Raw genomic sequence first — 6,160 nt, 5'->3', positions numbered from 1 at the left:
ACCTTGGAGGCTTTTTGCCTTGGCTGTGCTCTGGTGCACTCCCTGCATCACCACAGCTCCCAAATCCCAATGTTTTTGTGCAAACATAGGGGACCTTCATCCCTCATGAAGCCTCCTTTGGTGGGTGTACACAGGGGTAACACATGCTGATAAGATTAGACCCTGCTCTGAATTTAGTCGCAGCTATTTTTTTTTTTTTTTTAACCATTGCCACAGGAGGGTGCCATTTTTCTGCTTAAGCTCCAGTTGAGCCTTGGGGTTCAAATAGTCTGGATCCATCATGCCCCAGGAGAGCAGGAGATGATGGATGTGAGCCCAGGACAGGTGTCCTTGCATGCCCACACCCTTCCCACCAAAGCCAAGTCATGTCCGTGGAGATGGATAAACAAACAGCATTAACAAGATCCCATGGGTAAAAGTGCTACTTCTGGTCCTTACCAACAGGTTGTTTTCTGTCACATTTTTGGAAAAGAGAGATAGCAATGGAAAACTAGGGCCCTTCTCTTCTGCAGCCATGCTTTGACAGAGTCAGTCTTTTCTCTCCCTCTTTCCAGTCTTTGGAGAAACAGTGGTGGACCCCATCCTATTTGACTCCAGAAGGTACTTGGCCTCTGCACTAGGTGCCGATGGTCTGGAGGAAGGATGAGCTCCACTCCCAGATAAAGTGTGTCACATGGGCCTGTGTGTGGCCTGAATGCCATTCTCCCATGCTGAGAGTCCAATTGCTTGACCCACCTTCATTTTGGGTTCAGGTACTTAAATATATTTTCCCTTAAAGCACCAAAGTGTTTAAAGTGCCCCAGGGCAGCTGTGCAGCAGCCAGCTGTGGTGCAAAGGCAGTGAGGCAGGTTGATGTGACACTGGTTATCAGAAGTTAGAGCAGACCTGGCACACAGATGCCTCATTAGGTGATGCAGAACTCGTTCAACACCACATATTGCCATGAGGAAGAGGAGGAGGGCACTGCAGACAGGGGTGCAGCCCTTCCAGAGGCACCTCTGTGGTAAAGAGGGTGCTGAGAAGCCAGCTCTGATGGTGTTGTCTGGCACTGGAGTGGGGATGAGTCGCCAGGAACTGGTCCTCAGGGGAAAATCTGAGAATTCATTTCCTTCTTGAAGAACAGTTGATGTAGTCACCTGAAATGGCAGAAATAACGCCAGTGGCAGAGCCCCGGGATTTTCCCTTCTCTAACTACCAAACAGTTTCTGCTGCATCCACTCACTTGGTTTCTCCAAACATCTCCAGATGGTCTCTCTCCTGAACATCTGAGGTTCAGGCCCATCCACCTCCTTGCTACTCCTGGTGCCATTTTCCTTGTGGACAGCCACTTCCATGAAGGATTTTCTTCTTCAATGTCTGGACAGGAAACATCTCTATTCATCTGTCCCTGCACTGCCCCCTTACCCCTCAGGTCTCTGTGGAAAGCAGTCAGGCATCCTCAGGAGCATCCCTGAGACCTGATGTCTATGAGCAAATTCAGGAGCAAGGCCAACTGCTGTGTGACCGAGCTGATCTCACTCCAGTTCTTATTCTCAGGGATTCATCCAAGGTGGAAGCTGCTTCAGCCCTGGATGTGGCTTCCCATGACATGCTCACAACTGCTCAGGCTCTGGTGGCTTCTCCATTATTAAGGAAACAAAACTACACTCAGAGATGAATTAGCAATATTGAAGTCAAACTGATTGCAAGTGACTCACAGCACATTTGAGTATTTAAAGGCAGTGGCAGGCACTATGCACAGCATTCATTCTAAGTGGTGGAGAACACATATGCATTCAACAAATATTGTCAGTAATCATGTGAGCATTTTATGACAACAGAGATCTCAGCAAATGTGATCTAAGAGGGTCGTTGAAAGGGGAAACTATAAAATAATGCTAAGCTCTGAAGTTTTTTCCCCAATTACTCTTTCTTACAAAACAGCAGCTATTAACGTATCTTGTTAAATATGTGGCCTTTAAATAAGCACCCACTTCCACAAAATTTACTCTGGTTTAATATTCTTTTAAAAGTTAGGCTTCTACAAAGAGATAAAATGATCTAACTACACTGTTTCAGAGTTTAAACAGATACACTTAGAGCTGTAGTGGCAGGATTTGGTTGTTATTAACTGATTGTAATTGTAACAGTGCATTTATTTACACTTTGAGATGATGTTACAGAAAACTATTGGGGAAGGATTTCCTAATAGTGCCAGCATAGATGGAAATACTGAAAGAAACAATGTCCAGAATTTCTATAATTAGTACAGAATTGATTGTAGGTGTTGAAGAAATCGATGTAATACCTTGAATATTGGTGCTCTTTGAGAATCACTACCTAACCAGAAAGGCTGAAACCTGGATTCCAGTCGTACCAATCCTGCACTCCCTATCAGTTGCTGATATGGATCACTGGTCACAGCTCTAATTGACTGATTACACAAAAGCTCTTTGCAAAATCAAGACTAAGCCTCTACAAAGTAGGAGCTGCAGTTCCTAGTGACTGGCTCCAGCCAGAGCTTCAAAGTTCATGTAGAGTCACCAAAATTAAATTTGCAGCCTGAAAATCAAAACTTGGGGGATTTGTCCTGTTCATTTATAGTCTGAAGGAATAATGAATAGGACTAGAACAGTCAGATGAAACATTAATAGCCAGGGTGTAAATTGAGCAGCAGTGTTTAAGAATATATTTTGTGTCTGGCTTCAAGTAAAAAAAGGATTTAGATCAGAATTTATGTTAAGTTTGAAGATCAGCTTTTGATTTGCTGATAACAAAATTCAGATTAATTTCGGGAAAAATAATAGCATGAAGTAGCATGCCTCTGGAATATGATTTCAGTGATGGGGCTGTACACTTGTTTTCCTTTTATCTCTTTCAAAACCAATTAAATTAACTGCTGCTGTACCTCATTGCATCATAATCTCAAATTTAATTCTGCAGATGGCCTTGAGAAATCTTTTCGTCTGTTGCCTTGAAAACAGGAAGAAAAGTAGAGGCAGAGAAAGGGAAGTGTAATCAAAATTCCTGGTAGCAACTGAGGATCATAATATCAAAGTCTTCATTGTCACAATTATTTAGAACAAGTCATCTCACTTCCAGTATGTGCTATGATCTCACATGGCAAAGGGTGGAATATCAGATCAGAACAGAATGTATGTAATAAATGGCTCACATCAAGCACAATAAAGTTTTGTGTTCTATTTATTTTTAACCCTATTTCAAGAGATCTAAGGTATGCTGGAAGAGACCCTCAGAGTTTTCATGGACATTTCAGCAGACCAAGAAGAGAAGCCATTATAGCACTGCATCCTAATAAATTCTACCAAACCAGTGGGTTTCTCCTTCTCCTTCTCCTTCTCCTTCTCCTTCTCCTTCTCCTTCTCCTTCTCCTTCTCCTTCTCCTTCTCCTTCGTCTTTTGAAATTCAGAAAGAAGATAAATGAGTTAAAGGAACAAGGAATAAAATTACCTTCCTGTAAATCTTTGACGACTTCTAGTTTATGGAAAAAGACAAATGTAATTTGGGACAGCAGATTTGTATTTAAACTTGACCCTTTACAACTGGAATGTCCACAATGGGTGGCAGCTGAAAGATCTGTTTTATAACCCCAACACTTTAACAGCCTTGCATGCAATAATTTCTGCATTCAATTTCCTGTACACGTGTACAACATCTTGCCCAAGGGAATTGGGCTCCCCTACAATCCTTCTTCCTTTCCTGAGCATTTGCAATTTCTAGTTACTGGAGGAAAAGAAAGGGAGAAAAAAAAATCCATTAAAAAACCCTCACTGTAACACTTACTGTATTTGTGAAGCAATGAACAAGTTTGCATTTCTTGCTTCCAGGGAAATGGAAAGGATCACAGCAAGATCCCACCAGGCTGCTCCACAATTCCAATGGCTGGAGGACAAGCCCTCCTCATTGTAAGAGAAAAGCTCTCCCTCAAAAAAGGTGTATTCCCCTTTCATCTCTTCCAGTTGAGAATGGAAGAGGAAGGGGAAAAACAAGAGTTAAACTCTTCCTTGCACCTACTGGGGATAGTCCTGAGCCAGTTTTGACAAGAAATGGTGAAGATGTCATTTGGTTTTAATATTTACCTTCTTTGCAGTAGTACTGGTCTGTCATGGCACACACTGTATAACTTAGAATTTATTATTTGGCATGGGAAATCATAAGGAAATCCTTTACTTAACAATGGAAAGTGTTTTCAGCCCATTTAATAACTGACACTTCCTTGTCTATTGTTGCTGGGTTTGATGTGGGAACTGCTGGAGTGAATCAGTAGCCCTGGCTTTGCCCAGAGGACTGACCAGACAACTGATAAATCTCCTCTGGCTGTGTAGTTCTTCAGAGCATTAAAAATAAATCAGCTACTGGACTAAATAAGGAAATTTTATGCACTTGGTTATCTCTGTTAACTAAAGCTCCAGGCTTTTGGAGCTGGCTTTTGGCAGACAAGGAGCCTTATTGCTTTCAGGAAAACCATTTATGCCCTGTTCTGGGCACGAGCCTCAGCCTTGCTGGGGCTTTGAAAGGACATGTCATGCAGGGCTCGTGAGCTTGAGGTCATCTCTCTTGGATGATAGTGGTCCCACCCAGGCACTGCCAGCAGATGGGATAGGAGTCACTCCATGGATGGAGGTCGTCTATATTTAAAGTCTGTGTGTACATATAACTCCCTATCTATATGTTTGAAACCCATAAAATTTAACAGCTCCTCAGCCTGAAGTGTAACACAGGTGTTAAATCTTAGAGCTAAGACTGGACCATTTTTGGGGTTGCAACAGGCATCACCTCTGGTTTTGGAACAGTCACATTCTCCTGGAGCAGCATAAGGACCCTTCGCCCACTTTGGAATGAGGATGGGCTCCTGGATGGGTTAGCATTGCACTGCAGGGGGCTTGCAGATGCAATTGTGGCATAGATGGTGGTAATAACACCAGAAAATTAAACCCACTTTTATTTTTTACTTTTCTTCCTATGCTTTCAACAGACAATAGACATCTTAAAAATCATTTGACCAGGAAATGCTGCCCACTGCACCCAAATACAATAAGAAGTCCAACAAAGCAGTCAAGATATTAATTAATTTTTCTAATTCATTTTAAAAAGTTTGAGTCATGTAGCAAAATAAACTCCCATCTGGATAATTTTTGTTGACACAATAGTGTACATTGTGTAGAGAAGCCGCCTTCTTTGATTTGTTTCATCCAGCAGTGAGGCATATGGTTCTTAACTCTCCACCTGCATTATCAGGGAGAGCATTAGCATGGCTGCTGTGCCATTTATCTCCTGTGCCTCCTGACACGTCCCTTGTCCTGCTGTCACAACAAATATTTCTGCAGCTGGAGACACTCCACAGTGAGCACAGCAGCCCAGAGCAGCTCCTCTACTGCAAGAGGGGAGTGGGAGGCCTTGCACATCCTGAAAATATAAAAAGTTGTTGTTTCTCCTTCACCTCCTGAGAAAGGGAGAGCACATTGACAGCACCCTTTATATCACAGACACTGCTTGTGCACCTGGGAAGGGCTCTGCCCAAACACTGCTCATCAGTCTGAACCAGAAGACCAGGAGCAGTATTATCCATAACTTTTAAAAAAAATTTTTTTCAGCATTTTGGCAGCTGTAAAACCACATAAACCTTCTAGCTGGGCAGTCACAGAATCACAAATTTGATTGAGGGTGAAAAGGACCTCAGTAGATCATCTTGTCTGAATTCCTTGCTCACGAAGCAGCACTTAGAGGTGGTTGCTCAGGATTGTGTCCAGACAACTTTTGAGTATCTCCAAGGCTGGAGACACCACAGTGACCCTGGGCAACATTTGCCAGTCACCATCTCAGTAAAAAAGTGTTTTTTGATGTTCAGAGGAGCCCTCCTATACTTCAGTTTGTGCCTGATGCCTCTCACTCCTTTACCACCAAAAGAATCTCATCTGTCTTCTCTGCAGCCTCTTTTCAGTTATTTATTTACATATGGATAAGAACCCCCAAGCCTTCTCTTCTCTATGCTGAACAGTTCCATCTCTCTCAGCCTTCCCTCAGGAGAGGTGCTGCAGCCCCTCCAGGCTTTTCATGGCCCTTTGATTGATTTCCTCCAGTATGTCCATGTCCCTCTTTCCCTGAGGAACCCAGAACTGGACCCAGTTTTCCATGTGTGACCTCACCAGTGCTGAGCAGA

The sequence above is a fragment of the Lonchura striata genome, chromosome 4 (genome assembly GCF_050655825.1).
Source record: "Lonchura striata isolate lonStrDom1 chromosome 4, ASM5065582v1, whole genome shotgun sequence".
In the NCBI taxonomy this organism is placed as follows: domain Eukaryota; kingdom Metazoa; phylum Chordata; class Aves; order Passeriformes; family Estrildidae; genus Lonchura; species Lonchura striata.
The sequence above is the reverse complement of the archived record's forward strand: the minus strand, read 5'-3'. Positions refer to the sequence as shown.